At 35.3% G+C, this 24,046-nt stretch overlaps 1 protein-coding gene across 9 annotated transcripts in view; it reads right to left on the reverse strand.

Annotated features, from left to right (window-relative positions):
- Akap13 (A-kinase anchoring protein 13) overlaps positions 1 to 24,046 on the reverse strand; it is a 358,212-nt gene that overhangs the window by 323,093 nt on the left and 11,073 nt on the right. The window lies entirely within an intron of this gene.

Genomic DNA, 24,046 nt, shown 5'->3' on the forward strand with positions numbered 1-24,046 from the left:
CCAATGAAAGCACCCAGAAACCACTCCGGATGCAGGAACTCACACAAGAGATTTTATTAAGAAGACAGGCAGAGTGTCTCCCTGCAGGGTGAGAGAGAGAAAATGAGAGTAGGAGAGAGAGAACGTGCGTGCAAGAAAGAGAGTGAAAGCCAGGAGGAGACAGCATGAAAGCGAGGAGAGAGCACAAAAAAATTTTTGAATCCACAGACTACTACTTCAATATTCAAGGGAATCTGTGTATACACAGACACACTAGAGTTTTTACGTATTTTTGTTTTAAGATGATCCTTGATAATAATCCCTAAACAGTAAAGGTTCATTCATACATTTATAGATTAAGTTCTCACCCCACCAGGTGAATATTGCTTCTTTTGCTAACTGCATTAATTAGTACTTGGCTTAATAATTCAAGGTCTCAGTCTATAGTGAAACTTCACATTTAGACTAATTAATGGGATGATCCATTAGTACTGACTACATCAACACAGAATATTTTTCAAGATGTTGATAATGTATAGAATCTTCAATCATTCAACAAGCGCCAAACTGGAATTACTCAATGAACCGATTATCCCAAAGTCCTTTTGGATGAGTTAATACTTACTCTAGCAATGCTGCCACTGTTCAAAGTATTTTTGGAGCATCTCTTTTACAGCAATCTTCAAACAGCATGGAAAAGTCACACTTTATAGATATCTCTCTTATTTTCTTTCTTCACACAAAACAGTATTTTGCAATACAATTAAATCTTTTTTTATGTCTAACGATCTCTTGGGCTATGTATGTCTAAAAATCAAAACCTCATCTGCTCAGAAAACTTACCTACCCACCAATTAATATCAGTTCTTTCAAAAGAACTATTCTGAATCTTGTTAGTAATGGGATGATGGGATAAGGATAATTAAGCCCTGCCTAGCTCAAGTCCTTAGAACTTTCCTTAAATGAACAGTTAAGCGTTTGATACCCTCGGGCTGGGGTTGTGGCTCAGTGGTAGAGCACTCACCTAGCACATGTGAGGCACTGCATTCAATCCTCAGCACCACATATTAATAAATAATTAATTTATTTATTGTGAATATCTACAACTAAAAGAAAAAAAATTTTTTTAAAGTTTGATACTCTCAAGAATTTTCCCAGGAACTGAAAGATTTTACCTTATATAATTTAAATGCCTTAAAATTTATAATTTATAACCAGGTTTTCTTTATAAATAATAAAACTAATCCCAATAAAAATAAATGATAACTTGGATGCATTAATACTGTACTAATTCAAGTAGCTCATTTGTATATCAGCCATGCAACTGTTTTTCACAACCAGAAAATGTCATATTATTAAGATGTAAAATGGTTTTTAAAATCACCTCTATTTACTGCAGAGCAAGCACCTTACCAAGATGAATTTACTACCTATGTAAAAAATCATACATTAACAATACCTATTGACTACAGCGTTGGAATGGGTTCTTTCCCAATGTAGAATCAGGCACAGGATATATATAGGGAGGGATTCAACACTTTTTTGGCTCGGTTTGATTTGGACAGGGTAAACAAAGATTAAGTTCTTTCTTAAACAGCTCCACTACAAAAGAACTTTGTTAAAATTGAAAAGATAAATTTAAACTAGTCAATTATACTTCCTTATAAATGATTCAAAATGATAATAACTTGAAAACTGAACTGAACATCACAAACAACAAAGTTCTTTCATGCCTCCAAGTCTTTTCAACCCTAACTTCAAGTCTTTTCTCCTCTTCTCTAATTCCTCTCCTCTTCCTTCAGAACATGGTAATGAAAGCATCACCTCCTCCAGCAAACAACCCCCAGTTCTTCTTATTCATACTAAATTGGTCAGTTAACCCTTCTCTATACTCTCAATAGCATACTTATAGAACCTTTTAACAGAATGCCTGTGTACTGCAATTGTGGGTTGCCTTCTATATCCTCTCCCACTAAAATGTCAAGTTCCCTGAAAGCAAGATTAGGTTCCAAGAATGTGCAACCTCAGGACCAAACACACTAGTTGACACAGAGTAATCATTCAAATGATTATGGATAAGTCACCTGCAGAAGAGATCATGATAGTGCCCACCATCATCTGCATATTTCATATCAAATATTCCCTAGTTTAACTGAAACAAACCCCCCCCCAAAATGCTGACATATAGGAACTGCATATATGGAGGGTAGGGCAGAGACTTCCCTCATGGAACAGGGACAGTGACATTACTAAACCAAATGTCCTTATGCAACAAGGGAAAATGTAGTTGTTTAATAATGCACACAAACTGAAAACAGGAACTGCGAAAATAAACTTTCACTCTGAAATTTAAAAATAATAAGCCAATAAAGTAAAAAACCCTTTCTGTGACCTTCTTTGGACTTGTGAAAGGTTATATAACTCATTAACAAAGGAGGAAGGGTCTTTACCTCTTCCAGTTACATTTTTAAAAGTCTAGATAAGACTGAATATTAGATTGGAGAAGGAAAAGTCAAAGAAAAAAATATGAAGACAGATATACATTTGCAGACTCCTCCATCAAAACATTTGTTGCTCTCTTCCAACCTCTCCAACCAAATACTACTTCTATTTTGACAGTGTCAGAAATTATCAAATGTTCCCCGCCATTTATTCCACTTCCTATCATCTAATTCAAGCCCTTTTTGTATCTTTTTCAAATATGCCCTGAGAGCTAGTAAAGACTTCTCAGTACAGCAGATAACAGAAAGGGAGTGCTATTCAGTTGGGTAGGGTAAAGGAGAGCCACTGCAGCTGTTCCACAAGTTCAAATGTGCAGACAAGCCTCCATCTATTTTTAGGTTTAGCTTTGCCCACCCTTCAGAAATTCCTAGTTTACTACAAGAACTCAAATACAATCTAAAGTAACATTCTCCCTTAATTTATTCCAATCCTATGTGCCTTAAACTGTTTTGACACCTATTTCACAAGTTATTTTCTCTAAGATGGTCATCATTTTTTAAAATATGAGAAATCAAACATAAATCAAATACACTGAATTTCTAAGTGATCATCCATCTGGTACGCTTGTTTAATAATAAAATCCTATACAATGGAAACGGTTCTCAGACTGCCACATAAATGCAAGTTTCCTGAAGTTATAAACTAGGAAGGAGTCAAAACTCCTTTAAATGGAGTTTTCTTATTTTTTCAATGTAATTCCTTAAAGTTTTTCCAATGAAAAAGTAGTATCACACATTGAAGTAAAGAGTATAAAGAAAAATCCCTTTTTCATATTTAGTTTCCTTTCCCTACAAGTCCATGTTGCTCAGATAATTTCCCAACCATAAAACAGATAGCTCCTTTGAAAATGTATCTCCGGTGCCTACATTTTTACCCTTAGCAAAAATTTGAGGTACTGTTTTCTGAGTAATGTACTCGTCTCCTCCAAATCCCAATTAGGGTAAGAGTTTTAAGAATCATGTTTCAACTTGTATTTGTCTTTCCCATCTCAAGATATGGTCCACTGATTCTTGAGATCTATGTCTGGGCTTCTCCTATGCTCAGGAGCCCCAGGTTTCCGTGCTACACAGGAAGAGCTTAGAGCAGGCAGCATGAAATCCAGGAAATGGAACCACTGACATTGCCACAGGGATGTGGCAACTGATTCTCTCAAGAGGAATGGGAATGCCTGGACCCTGCTCAGCAGAATTCATATACAGAAGTGATGAAGAGAACTACAGAAACCTGTCTTTCCAAGAGAGGTTTCATCTCATACCAGACAAAAGTGCCATAAACACACATTAGAGAAAAGACAGCCTCTTCAACAAATGGTGCTGGGAAAACTGGAAAGCCATATGCAGTAGAATGAAATTTCATCCCTTTCACCCTGCACAAAACTTAACTCCAAGTGGATCAGGACACAGGCATTAGACCAGAGATCCTGTGTCTACCAGAAGAAACTGTAGACCCAACTCTTCATCATGTCAGCTTAGGAGCCAACTTCCTCACCAAGACTCCCACAGTGCAAGAAGTAAAATCAATAATCAGTAAATGGGATGGTATCAAACTAAAAAGCTTCTTCTCAGCAAAGGAAACTATCAATAACATGGGAAGTATACAGAATGGGAGAAAATCTTTGCCACCTGCACCTCAGATACAGCATTAATCTCCAGGATATACAAAGAACTCAAAAAACTTGGATCAAAAAAAACCAAATAGCCCAATCAATAAATTGGCAAAGTAACTGAACAGACATTTCACAGAAGAAATCAAATGATCAACAAATACATGAAAAAATGTTTGCTATCTCCAGCAATTAGAGAAATACAAATTAAAACTACACTGAGATTCCATCTCATTCCAGTCAGAATGGCAATCATTAAGAATACAAGTAACAATAAATGTTGGGGAGGATGTGGGGAACAGGTACACTCATACATTGCTGGTGGGACTGCAAATTGGTGCAACCACTCTGGAAAGCAGTATGGAGATTCCTCAGAAAACTTGGAATGGAAACACCATTCGATTCAGCTATCCCACTCTGCCTCAGCATATACGCAAAGGACTTAAAATCAGCATACTACCATGCCGCAGCCACATCAATGTTTTTAGCAGCTCAAATTCACAATAGCTAAGCTATGGAACCAAGCTAGGTGCCCTTCAACAGATGAATGGATAAATGTGGTATATATACACAATGGAACATTAGCCATAAAGAATGAAATTATGGCCCTTTTGGTTCCTGTGGTCAAGAAGAGCGTACGTGTTGTGATTGCCCACCGCCTGCGGGCGGTGCGCGATCATAAGTGGTGCCGAAACCCGGGAACTCGAGTTATAAAGAAGAAACTGATCAGATACTATAGCAGATGTGGATGCCTTTTGTCTTGATTTGGTCTACTTGCCCTCACCTTGGATTGGCTTGCTGCTACAGAACCTCATCTCTGCTTCATTTCCATGTAGTTCTCTGGGGGGAAGTCCTACTGAGCCTCTGCCACGGAGGCACCCTGTATACTAGCTCTTTCTCAGCTGCCTGGTCAATTTCCCTTGGGTTTAGGGGTGGGGTTCTATGGGAACTACTGGTTTCTATTCAGGCCACACTGAAACCAAGAATTGTCTAAGAAAGCTATTCCTCAAGGCTAACAGATGAGTTCTTATGAGGTTTCAATCAGGAATCAGATATGGAATTTGAGGTTGCACTTCTCTTGGACTTTCCTGTACCCAATCACTAAAAAAAGTGAAAGCCAGAAAGGGAAATCAACATGCAGTCTCTGATTGTTTTCACTATCATCCTTAGCTGCCAGAAACAGAGGGTTGTTCTCCTTTCTCTTTATATTAAGCCCTTCTGCCATAGAGAAGAAACCTTGTGACCTACAGAGTTCATGGGTGGAGGAATTGTCTCTTTCCTAATGAGAATTCTATGATTGAGTTCTCAGGCTTAGTCTTTGAGATGTTAAGTAGGTTTTAAAAGAATTTAGCAAATCTATCCACTCTCTAGAAAGCCTTGGTTTCAAACTAACTATTTATCCTTTCCTGACTAGGGCAATAAGATTTCTGGGTTGGCCTTAGCAAAAAGAAACATGATTTAGAAAATGCCTTGAAATGTACTGGTTTAATCTTTACAAAATACCATTACGGGGTACAGTTAAATGGGTACAATTAAAAGTCTGCAAATCTGTGTGACTGAATGTGCAGTTTGCATTCTCTAGCTTCTGATAAAATTAACATGAGTATCACTTTTTAATCCATTCGGTCTAGCAAGTAGAAAAGGTGGAAAGCAAGTTTTCCTGTGAACTAAAAGTGGTTAAAAACTAGTAGATTATATTTAATATACAGTCTTTTTAAAAGAAAAATAATACAGTCATAGTGACAAAAACAAACATAACAAAACAAAAAAACAAATGGGCAAACTTTTTTTTTAAATCAAGAAATAACAAATTAACAAAAAGGTGACTTTTATAGTGAAGAGTTTATAAACTGACATTTTTAGAGATTGTTTCCTAAGTGTTTTGTCAAAGGATAAAGCTTTAGAAATTTTATTTTATGAATGCTACAGTGAGTAGTTCTGTTTTATGTGATAGCAAAATAAACTCAGTTCTTTTAAAAAAAAAAAAAAAAAAAAAGAATGAAATTATGGCATCTGCCAGTAAATGGATGGAACTGGAGAATATCATGCTAAGTGAAATAAGCTAATCTCTGATAATGTGGATGCTAACACACGATAAGGTGGACAGAAGTTTACTGGATTAGACAAAGGGGAATGAAGGGATGGGAGGGGCCATGGGAATAGGAAAGACCATAGAAGGAATGGAACATAACTTTCCTGTGTTCATATATGAATACAAGACCAGCAAAACTCCACATCATGTACAATCATAAGAACGGGATCCTAATTAAAATAAATTATACTCCATGTATCTATGTATATATATGTGTGTCAAAATGCACTCTACTGTCATGTTTATCTAAAAACAGATTTTTTTAAAGTGGAAAAAGAAAGATGTGGTCCATTGCTTTACAAGTAACTGTACCATGGTATTCCCATTGGATAAAAAAGATAACTAGCATGATAATACCATACTCTCCATCCATTCTTTCACTAATGGAAAAGTTAAAGAGGACAATCCAAAGAATTAGTCTCTTAACCAATGATGCTAAAGGAACCATATATCCTATCCAAAGTCATGAGTCAGACTTTGTAAGAAGCTACTGAGATCATCATAAAATGAAATGACAACTGTCTGCATATGCGTATGTGTGTGTGCATGTGTGTGAAAGACAGAGATGCTGGAGTTGAACCCAAGGCCTCACACCTACTAGGCAAGTGCTCTACCACTGAGCTTCACCTCCAGCCCAATAGTCTGCATCATGAAGCCGTTGCTATTGTTAGAACACTGTTTCAAGGGTCAGACACTCAAGTCAACTAATAATAACATAAAAATATGAAAGATGTCTTATTTTTCTCATCCTCTTCACTCTCTGCAACCCCACAGAAAAAAATGAGGTACAGATGCTCCCAGTCTCATTGCCCAACTTACCACCTTAAGTACTGGCACTATCAACAGAATAGATGACATACATGCTTATTACTGCTAACAAAAGGCATATATCTTCAAAAACTTTCTATTTTAAAATAAATAAATAAATAAATGCTGTTTAACTAATCATCTCTCATTATTCTCTTTACTCCCCGACCCCCCTCCCTGTCACCACCACCCCCAAAAAAGAAAACACTAGGAAAAAAATCAAACTCTCCTCCCTCAATCCAAATAAAGTAGAATACCAAGTATGTTTTATTCTAAAATGATCAGGCTTATGTCCATCTACTTTTCAGTCAAACACTTCTAATAATACCCAGCTCAATGCTGGCATACAGTAGTATCCTAGACTGATACATACTGAAATATATTTACAAGGGCCATGTCACTTATATAAAAAGCTTAGTCAAAACAACAACAACTTAGTTAAAATGTAAATAGAGTTCATCGGCAAGATCAATGGATCAACAGAAATAGGAATGTAGCAACATAATAACAAGTCACAGACAAAAGGACAGCATTTTACAAACTTGACTCTGAGGAGTTCAATATTCAGTCCCTCTCAGTCCTATATAATATTTACTTAAAATGCACACAAAGAAGTTTACCAAGTATTTGCAAATAAGTCTGAAAGATGCAAAACCTGATGCTAAAGGACAAGCACTTAAACAATCTTCACTGTGAAACAAACAAACAAAAAGTACAGTTTGACTCTTTCAATCACTCCCAAATTTTTCTTCTCAATTCCAATCAGATGGAAAACACCAGTGAGAAAATAACTAGTTAAATCCTTAAGGATAAGATCCTAGAGAACAGGGCCCATTTATTATTTTAACCTCTAAACATCTTAACAATACCTGGTACATGGTAGATACTAAAAGTAGATTTATCGATTTATTTGTCTCAAATTCATGTACAATATTTCCAAAAAAAAAATATTTTGTGGTTAAAACTGCTCATTGCTTTTAGCCACTTATGGTCTTTATTATTAAAGATAAATATGTGAACGCATTCCTTAAAATCTGTAGGTTACGTACAATTATTTGCATTTAATAGACTACTAGTCTATTTTGTTTTAGCCTATATCATCTACTCCTGATCAGGAGCAGAATTTCTAAATATAGAAAAGACAACCAAATATCTGCGTTACCACAAAGTTACTATGTCACTGTTTCTAATGAGCGATTTTACTACACTGTCAATAGTAAGCTGCAAACTTAAATAATTCGAATTTGTGCAAAACTTGGGTTTCCGCTGAAATCTTGGCTCCTTAGGTATTTACACATTTAAGAGAAGCAAAATGGAATTGTAGCCACTGCACAATCACTAAGGCTACAAGATCCCATGCAGTAATAGCCACTAGACACATGAGCAATGAATACCTAAAATGTGACTAGTCCATACTGGGACATAAAATATACACTAACTCTGAAAATATAAAAAAATTTAAAAAGAATGCAAAATATTCAAAATTTTTATATTACATTACCTAAAATATGCAGCTCATATTTTACTTCTATTGGATAGTGCTGAGTTGAATTACTTTCACATACCAAATTCCAGCACAGACAACAAACATTGATTCCACAGGTATATAATGCTTTGTAGAAAAGCCATCTTACATGTTCACTACAAATTAAAACAAATTACCCAAGCCTTTTTTTTTTTTTTTTTTTTTTTGTGGTGGCTGGAGATTGAACCCAGGGCCTTATGCATGCAAGTCACGCACTCTACCAACTGAGCTATGTCCCCAACTTCTTTCAAGTTTCCTTTCCCTACTAAAAACTAGTTAGCCATGGAAGAAATTAAGTACCTCTGACACGCTCAGTGTTCACTGTTGTCCCAAAATTTTCTGTGGTTAACTGTCAGGTCCACAGGTATAAAGTGTAACTACATTAACAAAATGAGTAACTTCCAAAAGGTCTAGTCATGGGGAAGAAAAACTAAACAATGAACGAAGCACCAGTCTGCCATGGTACCTGGTTTCCACAACAGTTTTGAACCAAATTTTATTTAGGTCACTCACAAAGTAGCCTTCACCATCAAAAAGTATTGAAGTAGGATCACATTTGGATATCTTTTTTAACTTCTTCCCCAAAACCTAGAACACAGTGTTCTGGTGTTCTCAGGTTCTAAAAAACTTGAGTATAAATTGAAAAATGAATAGAGCTGTTCAGACTAATTCTTATGTGTCCACTTATGCAAATACATAGTCCAGTGAATTCTAGGTTTGCAAGAGTAACCCCACCCCATTCTTTTTAAATGCTCAAACAGTTTCAGAATGTCCTGGCTTCCTTTTCTTCCGAACTCCTCAAAGCTATTATAATTATCCTATGTCCACACTACACTTTGTTCAAATCTTTTTAATGACATTGGCCATACTGGCTCATTATTATTTAAAATTTTGTCTGGATCCATGACTTTTAAGCTCAAGAAAAAGGCTATGCATACTGAACTACAGGGCTTTGAGTGCCTCAGATCTCATAAACCTCTTTCTAAAAGAAAATAACCAACATACTCATGTCAAAAAGAATTTCCCATTGAAATTCTTCAGACTAAAGAAAAAAACCACCAATTGCTACAGTAACTTGACTACCACGCCAAACCTGAGAGTAAAATCTTAAGTGCACCTGATACCCTTTCTCCTCCTACTCTGAAGTTACATTAGGTGATTTTCCCCGATTATAAAACAGCAATTTCACATAAGAAGCCCATAATCAACTATCTTTTAGAAAACAGAATACTAAACTCGCCTCCCAGACACCATTTTAGTCAGTCACAAATACAATGAAAAAACTAAAAGAAGAAAAAGTCTCAGGAAAATGCCAATGTTCTCTTCTTCATAATTAGGACATAATCTAAATTTGTCATCTATTCCCAGAGTCTTTGAAAATGAAACAAGAACATACTAATCATTCCTCTTAGAAATGTATTCACATCAAAAAAAAAAAAAAAAAAAAAAAAGGCATTTTGACCTAAGAGTTAACAAAACACATTATCCATCAACTCATCCTATTTTGGAGTTCCCTAAATTTGAATTTTTTCAAATTACATAAATAGTTTGTGCCCTTCATTCAATATACTATCATCTATATCTCACTAAACTCATTTTCATAAATATAGGAACTTTTATTAATCATCATTAGAATAAAAAGCTATTCAGAGGGGAGTATAATGATCATATTCCTTTTTTTTTTTTTTTAACTGTGCAACTACCCATAAGTTCTCATTGTCCATCCCTCATTTTAAAGACTTCTTCACAAAATTAGTAATTCAATTCTTTTAATATTTTCCTATTGTTGATGGATCTTTATTTATTTATTTATATGTGATGCTGAGAATTGAACCCAGTGCCTCACACAATAGGCAGGCACTCTACCACTGAGCCACAATCCCAGCCCTAGCAATTCAATTCTACTGCAAAATACAGTTTTTAAAATGAATAGGCAATCTTTACAACAGTTTAAATTTGCCCCTATCCAAGTTTATTTATATAACACAAATCTGAAGGATAAGCAACAAGTGTATACCAGCCACAGTAGTGTGTGTGAAAGGAACTGGTTTCAGAGCACAGTATGAGTCTCAAAAAGAACTGTGGTAATAAAACTTGAGTTAATGAAGACCGAAAACAAAACAGAATGACATCTTCTTTTCTCTGCTCTGGGATACTAAAATAGGTACTCTTATTTCCATTTCCACAGGGAACAAAAAAGGTTAGTGAAAACAGTGGAAGTTCAATAAGTATAAAACACCATAATAAATGTGTGTATACAGATTCCTTAACAAAGACATATAATTATAAAGTATGATATAAAGCTGATCATATTGTTAATTTCAAAATAAATTTACCAAGACAATTTTAAGATAATTGAGTAGTAGATAGATGAGTTGTTCAGACTTGTGAGCAAGGCTTGTGAGGCAAACCCATCAAGAACAAAAGTGCTCTGCAAGAAGATCCCAAAGGAGAGGGCCTAAGAACACACTGCTATTATCACCATCCCAAACTGAAATCATCGCAACATGTAACACATGCTCCTGTGCAGACTGCCTGGGTTGTCTAGTTTCCCCCTTTCTGAAATGTTTGCTTTCATGCTGGTTTTCTTTTCAGTCACATAATGCTCTCTGCACAATAACCCAGGAGCCTGGGCTCTGAGAAACTGCTTTTCTGCTCACTTTCACCTGACTTCAACTTTATTCTATTTCCTTCTCAGAGGCAAAACTCTGAGATTCAAAATAACATTTGCACACAACCAAAGATTTCTACACCCCTGAATGAAATGCAAAAACAAAAGCAACTAACTCAAGAAGAGGCCTCTGAACTAAAGTCATCCTACAAATCTTCCCCAACCTTGAGTTAAGAGATTCACAAACTAACTACTGGAATCCATAAAAAATTAAGCCCACAAACTTACAGTCAGTCTATTGCAAAGTTCTGAAGCAATCACCCTCTAAAGATTGGCTCTATGAAATAATAGAAGACTATGGCTTGGGTTAAAAAGAAAACATGCGAATTGGGGTTGTGGCTCAGTGGTAGAGCACTTGCCTAGCACGTGGAAGGCACTGGGTTTGAGCCTCGGCACCATATATGAATAAATAAATAAAAATAAATTAAAAAAGAAAAGAAAACGTGGTAAAGAGACTAAGCATGAAAACAAACATTTCAGGGTATGCAAGAATCGAATCTTAAGTATTTTGGCTTTGTAAATCATTTTGTTTTCACATACTAGTTTTGTTAGATTTATTTCTTCAAAGGCAAAAACATCTCTTAAATACTAATTACTTTTTCAACAAAGCAATCTGTAAATAAAGTCCAAGTTCTTTTTGTTATATTGGATATATGTAATGTTTGTCACTGGAAGAAGTTTGTCTTAATGTATATCAGTCTTTCCATGTTTTATTTAGTTGGGTTTTTTGTTTTTGTTTTTGTTTTTGTTTTTTGTTTGTTTGTTTAATGTGGTGCTAGGGATCGAATCCAGTGTCTTGAGTATTCTAGGTAAGCACTCAACTACTGAGCCACAACCCCAGCCCCTCTTTCCATGTTTTAAATGTAGGCTTTCACATAACATTGTATATTGTATTAATTGTTTAATAAGAAGTAATGTCCTCCTAGTAAAGTTTTGGTAAAATTAAAAGAAAGAAAGGAGAAAAGAACAGAGGAGGGGGGGAGGGGGAGGAGGGAAGAAAAGCAAGAGAGCAAACACTGGGGGGAAAATGGGGGGTGTAGTTCAGGGGTAGTGGGCTTGCCTAGCATGGAGGGGAGGCGCACAGCATCGCCAAAAATAGAAAAGAAAGTATGGGCAGGATCATCACTGTTCCAAGCTTGTATCAGTGATCTTCTGATAACCAAATTCTGCACTTTTCTTCTAATGACTGGCTTGTAGTATGGATTCAGTGCTGATTTATAACTTACACTTCTCTGTTAGGTGGTGGAGCATGATGATGAAAGGCTAGGGCTTTTGCATCTGAGTTAGAGCTAAAACCTCTTGTATAAATATGAGCCAATTACCTAACCTTTCTGCACCTTAGTTGCCTGATTTGTAAAAGTGAAATAACTGTTACAGGATAAAGATTAGTGGAAATAATGTGAATGTTATGTTTAGTGCAGGGCCAGGCACCTATTAAGTATCTAACAAATACAACTCATAATAAAAAATAGAAAGAAACTATTTGTGAGCAATTTCTGGACAACTACCATCTCTTACTTCCCACCAATACTCACCAACTTTCATCCACTCAACCTTCCAAATATCCAGTAGAACTGCTGACTCCCCTCCATCTTCACTACTTTTAGGACCTCACAATCTCTGTCCTAAACTATGGTAAATGTCTCCTCAAACTGGTCTCTTAAGAGGCAGTGCTCACTTCTTCCCCAATTAAGTCACTATCCATACTATTCCCAGACCAACTCTCCAAAAAAGACTACTCTCCCTTCTGCTTCAGGAGGCGGAGCCCTAAATTCTCTATACAATACATAAGACACTTCTACCCATCCCAGCTAGACCTAATTCTGTGACCATACCCTAACCATACTAAATAAACCAAATACATATCACTGCTCACTACTGTCACACATTAAGCTTTTTGATGTCTGTTTCTTTGTGCACACTGCATTGCTTCAAAAACATCTTTCCATTCCTTCTCTCCTCAACCAATGCCTAGAAAACCCTACTTACACTTTAAGATTCAGTGCAATCCTTCGTCCCTCATCTGTGTTCCCTTGACCTCTGTACACCAAAGTTGATATTGTGTCACCATTACACCATAAATATCTATCTCCCTGACTACATCCAAAAATTAATTTAATTTTAATTTTTAATTTCTTTGAATATTCTGTTCAAATACTTTTTCCAATGAACTTAAATTACTTATAATTTGACATAATATTTATTTTTTTTTTGTTTTGTGAACAAGACAAAAAAAGGGAGTTTCTTTCTCCAAAAATATTTTCTCTGTGAACTAGGACTGTGCATTACTCTCCTTTGGTTCTTTCAGGATTTAGCCCATAATAAGGGGTTTCAAATGTTTACTGAATGGAATCACAAAATAAATCTATCCCTAGAAACCACTGAATTAGCTCCATTCTCACTTATTTTTCCCTCAAAGTATCTACACTCTGCCCACATAAAATATTGTGAAATATAATTACAACAATTAACAAAAAAGCAAAACTGCAAACAAACATTACCCTGTTCACATCTCCTAAAACCAAACACACAGATATTGTAACTAATTCATTTCTCAATAGTAATACAGACTGGAAAAGTCAGTATCTGCTGCATAGTGCCTCCTCTTCTACCTTCCAATGTCCTTTAGTTAGAGGGGGAAAAAAGTTTTTCCCAGTGCCACAGGTGAAAATACTTGCTAAACAAGTATGTGCCCAGAAACCAGGAATATGTTATATAAAGTAGGCACTGTTTTTTCCCATTTTACATACAAGGGAACTGCAGCTCAAAAAGGGTTATATATCATGTACAAATATACCACAATGGATCTGGCATATATATAATTATAATACACTAATTAAAATAATAATGATAATAATAATAGAAGAGAGATCAATAGAGTAGAACAAGTGGATAAAGGGCTGAGAGGAGGGGAAGGCAAGGGAACTAGAGAATGAAATTAATCAAATTATGTGCATATACTAATACTACTACTACAGTATATATAATATACTAATATGATATAATGAATCCCATTACTATATATAATTATAATGTGCCAATCTTTAAAAGGGCATTTTAAAACGGGGTTAGGTATCTAGTTCAAGGTTACAAAAAGCAATTGAGAAAAAGAAGCAAGACCTGAACCCACAATCATGAAACCATATATTGCCATGGGAATTTCAGTCATGATCCTTCACTGAGGATACAAAATACATTTATGAAAAACAAATGGAATTACTGCACCAATGTGAAGCATATGGTTTTAATGGAAGATTCAGAGCAAGCTTATTTTTCCAGTCACTCTCCTCTGTGACTTGTAACTATTCTACCAGTAATACCATACACAACAGATAGTCCTGCTCTCAAGGGATAACATCCTTCATTGCCTAACGACTACTCTATTAGCAAAGTCTGCAAAAGTTTGCAATCCAAAAAAAAAAAAAAAAAAACCCAACCCTTGGAGTGAGACTAACTTCAAAGTTCTGGATCCTGCCCTTACCAGCTTTACAAGTAACCTAGTTTCTTTGCAACTGAGATTTATTTAACTAAAACATGAGTTAAAAATCTCCTTCAAAGGGCTGGGGTTGTGGCTCAGTGGTAGAGCATTTGACTAGCACCTGTAAGGCACTGGGTTCAATCCCCAGCACCACATAAAACTAAATAAGCCAAATAAAAGTATTATGTCTATCTGCAACTAAAAAATATTTTTAAAACAAAGCCAACAGCCACCAAAATTAGCAGATATTTATTTATTTTAAAAATTTCCTTCAAAAAATGCTGGATAAAGCAAATAAACAGCATCTAGCACATATATAACACTAAATAAGTCTAAAGTTGTTTTCACCCTACTCCATGTATACTAGAATCCTGTCTCCAATTGTTTTACCACAGAATATTAGAATTCAAATAACTTACTTGGGTCCACAGTAAAACCAGGATGTAAATGATAAATTCTTGTCAAACCCATTTGTTTTGAGGATACATACAGTTCACAAGCAAATTAACAAAGTCAATTAGTGGCCAAACAAGACTGGAATCAAGAGACTTCTAAACTACTCAATTCAAAACTGAATAAAGGACATATATCTTTCAGGAGATGGTTACAGAGGCAGCAAGACACCAAAACAAAATAATCTGAAATGGTAAAAACAGTTGACCCATAAGTTCCTCATAAGCCCAGATATATCTATTAAGTCACATTATGAAATCCAAATAGTTCAAATAGTTAGAACACAAAACAGACCTTACATCATAAGCGTGTCCTAGGATACAGCATTCTAGATTAGAATTTATGAAAACAACAATAATAATAATCTATTGCCACATAAGGCCCCACTGAGTGCTATGAAATGACAATAAAAGGTATGAGGAGGTAAGTACAAACAAGAAAGGCAAAAGAACATTAATCACTGGTCTTTTAACAGTCAAAATCTCACAACCATTCACTCAGCAAACACTATTGAACACTGGCACACAAAATGATCAATACTTGGTTTTGGACTGCATGAATAAACAAAGGCACAAGCTAATGTATACTCCAATATGGCAAGAGAACAGTTTTAATAGTACATGATGTCAGAACCAAACGGTGGCAGGCAATGAGAAACTAATAAGAATTTTTAAATAGGGCAGTAATATGACCAAAATTGTGATTCAGGAAGAATAAACTTAAATAACATAAAACAGATGATATCTGAAAAAGAAAATCACTTGCCAAAGTAAATTTTTTCATTCTTCGTCAGTCCTTCTACTTAGAAATCTGTTACACCAATAATTTCTGATGATGTGTGTAGTAACATCATGATAGGCTGGGTTATAATAACCAGAAGGTCTAAAAGGTTGACCACTGATAAGTTCACTCCTTACTCAAAGATCAACATGCAGCCAGATGTGGTGGCACACACCAATATACAGCTACTTGGGAGGCTGAAATAGGAGGATCTCAAATTTAAGGCCAGCCTCGGCAACTTAGTGAGAGCCTGCCTCAAAATAAAAAATAAAAGGTCTGATGGTATAGATTGTGGTAGAGTGCTCCTGCTTCAATCCCCAGGACCAAAAAAATAATAATAAAGATCAACGTGGTTCGAGGCAACTCAGTAGGGCTGCTGCAACTTCATGCTCCAATTCATTATTCCAACCTCTTTAATCATACCATTTCCAAATCACCTTGTACGTCCTGGCTCCACAAACAAGGAAAAGAGAAAGATTTTTCTATCAGCTGTTAAACGCTTATATCCAAAAGTGACACATCAGAGTTCTACTTACATTTCACTGAACAGAACAAGTCACATGGCCACACCAACTTCAAAGAGGTTGGGAAATGTGATACCACACATGCATAAGAACAGGAGACCCAGAACAGCACTAATAACCCATCATATTTTGATTTTTTAAATAAGCCATTATGTTTTGAAAAAAAACATAATTGTTTGCTCTCTTTTTGGCAGTGTTGGGGATCAAACTCTGAGTTTCTTGCATCAAACTCAGGCTAGAAAAAGTCAATCCCTAAAATGCCGGGTTTTTTTCTTCCCTCTAACCTGGGAGGAACTGAACCTAGGGGTACTCTATCACTGACCTATATCCCAGCCCTTTTAATTTTATTTTGAGACAGGAGTCTCACTGAGTTGCTAAGACTGGCTTGGAACTTGCAATCCTCCTGCTTCAGCCTCGTGAGTCACTGGAATTACAGGTAAGCACCACTGGGCCCAGCAAAATGCCCAGTTTCTTTGTATTAGGTACCATCATAGCAAATTTGTTCTTGGGACATCCAAGTTTCCAATAAAATTCCTATGTAGCCACATAAATATCATGAATTGCAGACTGCTAATGAAAGAATCTAATCTCTGATTAATTCACTAACTCTAAAAGAATTTAGTATTTTACCTGGGTGCAGTGGCACATGCCTGTAATCCCAGCAACTTTAGGAGGCTGAAGTAAGAGAATCTGAAGTTCAAGGCCAGCCTTGGCAACTTAGCAAGTTCCAGCTTTAGGATTAAAAAAAAAAAAAAAAAATGAAATTGAGGCAAGATAAGTTAAGTGACATGCCCAAAGTAGACAGCAGCAAACTAAGCTGAGAACACAAATCTACTGAATCCTAATTCAGTCTCTGAACACTAACAATCAATTTTTTCACTACAGAAAGTTTTGCATCAGAATTTATCCTTCTCATCTCTTTCACAGTGAATCTCAATCTTCTGATTTTTCATCTGGCATCTTTTATCAGTACTCTCACATTATTATTCACACATTATTATTACTTTGTTCTTCATTACTCACATTACTCATCATTCATTTTTTTATTATTTTGTACCCCATTAGTATTTTCAGATGTCCTAGAACAAGTGCAAAGAAGCATTAAACTCCTAGCACTGATTTACCAAACCTTTCATGTTTAATCCAGTTCCATAAGACAAGAAAGAAAAGTAACAAGACTCAAAGAATCCCCTGATGTTAGCAGACAGACCTCTTACTTGTTATTACTCCATTTTCTTCATCCATGAAAGGACATTACCTTTTGTCAAGAGACTGCTGAGACAAATCGACTAGCCTTCTTTAGTAAACAATTTATAGCTTAAGTTACTAGGAGGAAGAAATAATGAGAAAGCAAGATGGCACTTTTAAGATTCAATCCCAAATAATGCAGTTATAACAGAAAAAATTAAAGTTGGCCTGACCCCAAAAGATTTCCAACAAATATGCACTTTGGGAAACCTATAAAATTCCCTTCGATTCAGGATAGTGGGAGAATGTCCTCAAAATTTTATATAAAAGCTTCCCACCAAACCAAAATATTTAGGTAACATGGACAGTTCAAGAATCAGGTAGCCTACATAAAAAAATTTTAAAAATTTAAAAAAACCTTAGGCAGTTCCAAAGAGACGTCCTCCCACAACTGAATAACCATATACATATTCCAGAACATAATTTTAGAACCAGCACAGATCAATTTTTCTACTTCTAATCTTTTTTTTTTCCCAGGGGTGGGGACACTGGGATTTAATACAGGAGCACTTTACTACTGAGCTACATCCCCAGTTCTTCTTGTTTTTCATTCTGAAAAGGGGTTTCACTAAATTGCTTAGGGCCTCACTGAGTTGCTGAGGCTGGCCTTGAACTTGTGATCCTCCTGTCTTAGCCTCCCAAAGCACTGGGAACAGAAATGCACCACCACACCCAGCTTCTAGTACTGATTTATACATTACATTATAATTAATCAGCTTGTTCTTTATAACCAGGAATAGGCTAATGATCAGCCAGATAACACTCCTAAAAACGTCCAAAAGAATAGAACCATTGGTATATTTATACTGCCAGTAAGTGACTTATGTACCTTAGATCTCCTATGAAAATGGTTCTTCCTACCCATAGTACAAAAAAATCTTGACAAGTGTTATCTGGTTGGAAATCACTGCCGTTATAACTGAGGCCAATTAATTTATCCTTGCTCACAAAAATAAGTTTTGCTACACTAAAGTGAAGAGCACAGTTCCAATGTTTAATGTGCTTTTCTTAATTATTTAAACCATAATGTCAACACATGACTGTGACCCGAAGAACAGAATGTGGATTAGGAATACTCACGTTTTCAGAACTAAATGAGATTTAACAATAATTCTATGCATTCTGATATACAACAAATGGCCACAGATGGCCTCTCACAGTGCTCTTTCTGTAAATGGGAGCCTTACTCCCTATCATCTCTACAAATCTTATCTCAAATACTTCCCTGTCTCATCGATAGAGTTACTGTGGACTGGCAAGAAGTAGCCGAAGAACATGATATCAGTCACTCCTTTTATTTGAAAGTTGCATTCATGTATCTTTTAATATCAAGAACTGATCTTAGATTAGCTTTTGGTATTTAAGAGTTTGATTATGCTTCAAGAGTTTTTCTCCCTATTCTTTTAGAAACACAAAGTTCTTTCATTTATTATTGGTTAAGAATCCAGTAACTCTAACAGTAGTTCTACCATGACACTTAAAACTTTAAAAACTTGCTAAGTGTTATGAAAAAAATGTTTTAAAAAAAAAAAAGAAAAAAAGAAAATGGTAAGTGGGCACTCATGTTCTGCCAGTGGGAGTCTAAATAATGTAGTTTTCTGTAGACAACTTGACATTATCAATGAACAGTTGTTGAAATAATTTGCCCTAGCAGTTCCTTCTGTGAAAAAGAGATAAACAAATATACAAAGATGCACGCAAAAGGTGGTTATGGGTTTGAATACAAGATCTACCCTGAAAAGTTCATGTGTTAGGCAATGTAGTAATGTTCAGAAGTGAAATGATTATGAGCTATTCCCTCATCAGAGTAACTCATTTAATTGATCAATAATTTAAATGAACTACTAGATGGTAAATGTAGGCAGGAGAGGCATGGCTAGAGGAAGCAGGTCACTGAGGGCATGCCCTTAGGGATTACGTCTTGACCCTGGCTCCTCTCAGGCTTTCTCTCCTTTTGCTTCCCAGGCACTATGAGCTGAGCAGCTTTTTCCCACCACACCCTTCTACCATGGTGCTCTCTCTGCCTTACCTAAGGCCCAGAACAATGGTGTCGGCTGACCAAGGACTGAATCTCTGAAACCATGAGCCCAAGATAAATTTTTCTTCCTCTAAGCTATTCTTGTCAGGTATTTTGGTTACAGTGACAAAAAAGCTCAATAACACAATGATTCATCACAGCAAGGTTTATCATAGCAGAAAGGAAGAGGGGGAATCAGGAAGGGCAGGGGATATAACCTCAATATTCAAATAGGATATTTAGTGAATGAGTATAAATCTAAATTCATACATTGAAACATTATACATCAGTTACTTGATAGTATATAAAGCTATGTTCATGAAATGTTTTATAGTCTATTTACACTCAAGTATATATGTCACATATGAATTATATTTATGCACGCAGGTATATACACACACACATATACAACACCCTCTACAAATTCAAGTTTGGAAAGAAAAACATCAAATTATACCCAAAATAATTTCTCTGGGTAATGTCAACTATTTATATGTGTACTTTTTGGTGTTACATATAATTCCTGACTTTCCAGAGAGCCTGTATTTAACTGCTGTAATACAAATTTAACATCTTAAAAATGTTTTTTGTGAAGTATAAAAACTATCTGATGACCCTTAGCATTTGAGATTATGAAGTAGACAGTTAACCATAAAAATAAATCTACTGGCAAAGTCAAAGTTACATAAAGTTCTGCCAAAATCATAGCTCACAATGGATGTCCCTTTTGCATAATTATTTCAACTCTTGCTAGAATGAGGCATTGCAGAGAAGAGTTTGGGCTCTAAAGTCATATACCCTTGTTCAAGACCCAACTCTGCCAACACACTGTATAACCCTGAGGAATTTATGTAGTCTCTCTAAACCTCAGTCTCCTCATTCATAAAATAGTTAATAACAGATACTACCTCTTAAGAGTTATGAGGATTAAAATAAGGTTTGCAGAGCATTTAGTACTAAATTTGGCACATGGAAAGCAATAATAAATGATGGTAATTATTACTATTATTATTGTTTTTATCACTTCTTAATGAAAAAAATCATAAGCAATTACTTAAAGGGCAGTGACCTCATCTTACTTTATTCAACCAACCATCGATTCCTTTTTTTTTTCTTTTTCTTTTTTTTTTTATTTTTTTAAATTTTTTTTCGTACAGGTATACAGGGTAATAATGTCTGTCTCATTCTACCCTTCTTCCCATCCCCACCGCTCCCCTCACTCCGCTCCCCTCACTCCACTCCCCTCTGTGTAATCCAAAGTTCCTTCATTTTTCCCTACCCACCCCCGACTATGGATCAGCATCCACTTATCAGAGAAAACATTCAGCCTTGGGTTTTGGTGGATTGGCTTATTTCACTTAGCATGATATTCTCTAGTTCCATCCATTTACCTGCAAATGCCATAATTTCATTCTTCCTTAAGGCTGAGTAATATTCCATTGTGTATTTGTAACACATTTTCTTCACCCATTCATCTGTTGAAAGGCATCTAGGTTGGTTCCATAGTTTAGCTATTGCGAATTGAGTTGCTATAAACACTGATTCAACCCTCAATTTCTGGCATCCAACAGTGTGCCTGATACACAACAAGCCTTCAGTCAAATGCTAAATGAAGTACATCCAAAATTAATTAACTTTCCTGAGTCTCAAATTTGGAAGAATCCTAAAACTACCTTGCTTACACAGATCAGAACTGATATACATAAGATACCCAGATAAATGGTGTTCTCAATAAATGAACTTTTCCCTGTACATTTCAGTAGGCATCAAGGCTAAAGGAAGAAAATGAATAACATTTTTCTTCAGAATTTAGTACTTGGGTCCTGAGGTATCTCACAGAGAACACATTATTTTTATTTGAATTCAGGAAAGAAGTTTCTCCATTTAAGGACACATATCCTAGAGAGCTAACAATTAAAGTGGTAATCTTCAGACTGCCACAAGCACTTTGGCAAAACAGCCCAAACAACATTTTACCACAGTGGGTTGAGGGGAGAAAGAGTGGTATTTCAGAGAATTCATGGCCTTAGAATACAATATATATAATCTGCAGCCATGAAAAACAGTGTTACCAATTGTTCTTGGGCTTCAAATAAATGTTTTTAAGATGCTGATCTGAATTTAAAAGCAGGGGGGGAAAATCAACATTTTTATATACATTGCCCAATAAATTATTTAAAATTATAAAATTTATTAAGGTATTCTACTGCCTCAAAAAAAAAGTATTTTCTTCACAAAATTCAAAGTAAATGGGAATGTATTTTAAGAAGAAAAACAAATCCTAGAGAGGAAAAAAAAAATCACTAAATTCTATGGGGGCAAGGTGAAAAAATTGACAAGTAACCAAAAATAATTTTATATAAATCATAACATTCTTGTGCTGACATTTAAGAGAAAAATCACCCAAACAAAAAAAAGTCTAACAAAAGGGAGAACTCAAAAACTGCACAGATCAGAAATTTGCACAGCTTTATTTAATTTTCCATGTCTAATTTCACAGAAACCTCAGATTTCATATAAAAGTGCTTAATAGAAGGTTTATGGTCCTATTTCTGTAATTATTCTGTTGAAAGGAAAATAGGTTACTCAGCACTCATTTGCTTTGAGTTAAAAGTTGTCTCATTGGTATCCTGGAAACATATCCTGCCATGTTTTACAGAAACATTTCACAATTTATACTATTAAACATCAGAATAAAAATAACACTTAAAATCACCATTAAGGAAATGATAACAACTTTGAAGACAACTTACATGAACATAATTAAAATGAAGCAAGGGTGAATTTAATGGTATACAGACTTCATTAAAATAAAGCTGACATTTTAAAAATGACACATGCAAAGAACAGCAAAATCTTGTTAATTCTCTAGAACCTGGGTAACGGGTACAGAGGTATCAATTCTACTGCTCCATTTTGAATATTTTAAAATTATAAATATTTTTTAAATAAATTAGGCAAGCATGCTATGCCTACATTTTCAGGTCAACTAACCAAAGGCCAATCATAAAAGTGCTGAACAAGTTTAAAATATAAAAGTGATAGAGCACTACACAAAAGCCAGGCAACAGTTGTACAAATTTTGCCTATAAACTTGAGCAACACTGATCAATCTTCCACTTAACATGGTGTCTTTTCTTCCCTCAAAAGCTATTACTTTAAACTCATAAAATCAAACTAAAGCTGCTGCTAAGGAAATAAAAATTAAAATTTGTTTATTTATTCTCAACAGGATATATTTTAAGTTAAATAATACATATATAGTTTTGGCAAAATCTTATTCATCCTTCCATCAATCCAAACAGCAAATATTATGTGCCACGCTAAGGATAGAGTGATGAATAAAGCAGAGAAAAATCTGCCTCCAAAGAGGTTATAATCTAGTAGGAAGAAATATAAGCATGCAGTATTGCCTTACCCAACCTACTCAGTTAACAATCTGACAAATTCTACTGTTAACTTGTGAGCAAGGAAATAAAACAGTAGGCAAAGACAATATGGGATAAAGAAAGCAGTGAGTAAAAACAGTACAACTCAAATCCCTATTTTAAATAGGAAAATCATTTATTCTAGCACAATATCTTGGAAAATTCATTTCTATAGTTTACAATACTGCTATAACCAGCTAGGTTTCCAAAAGAAAACTTCTTTGTTGTCTAATTTATATTCATAATTTATCCTCAACGCCCCCCAAAAAAAGGTTCCCTTTTTCAAAAAGGTATGTAAATGTTACCTTCAGACATCCTTTTTTTAACAGTTTAATAGTTTAATTATAATATACACTTAATAGTTCTTTAAGTTACTGCATAATAAGGACAGACATCTTTTTAAATAAAAGAGTGGCTTGAAACATTTAACTAAGCCAATCTCATTATGCAAAGATCACATAAAGTATTATTCAAGGTCCAGCTATACAACATTCCTTCCAGGTTACCAAAAATCTTGCTGGAAGAAAAGAAAGAATGAATAGCTTAACCTGGGTATACTGGGCTGGAGTTGTGGCTCAGTGGCAGGCACCTGCCTAGCATGTGTGAGGCACTGGGTGTGATCCTCAGCATCGCGTACAAATAAATGAATAAAAAAAATAGAGGTCCAGCAACAACCAAAAAAACAATAATAAGAAAGAAAGAAAGAAAGAAAGAAAGAAAGAAAGAAAGAAAGAAAGGTGATGTATCCACCTACAACTAAAAGAAAGTTTTTAAATAAATAAAATAAAAATAAAACCTTGGTATATTTAATGTTTAAAAGAGATGCTCTAGGGGCTGGGGTTGTAGCTCAGTGTTAGAGTGCTTGCTTAGCACATGTGAAGCCCTGAGTTCAATCCTCAGCAATGCATAAAAATAAATAAAATACAGGTATTGTGTCCA

Source organism: Sciurus carolinensis, chromosome 2, assembly GCF_902686445.1.
Source record: "Sciurus carolinensis chromosome 2, mSciCar1.2, whole genome shotgun sequence".
NCBI lineage: Eukaryota > Metazoa > Chordata > Mammalia > Rodentia > Sciuridae > Sciurus > Sciurus carolinensis.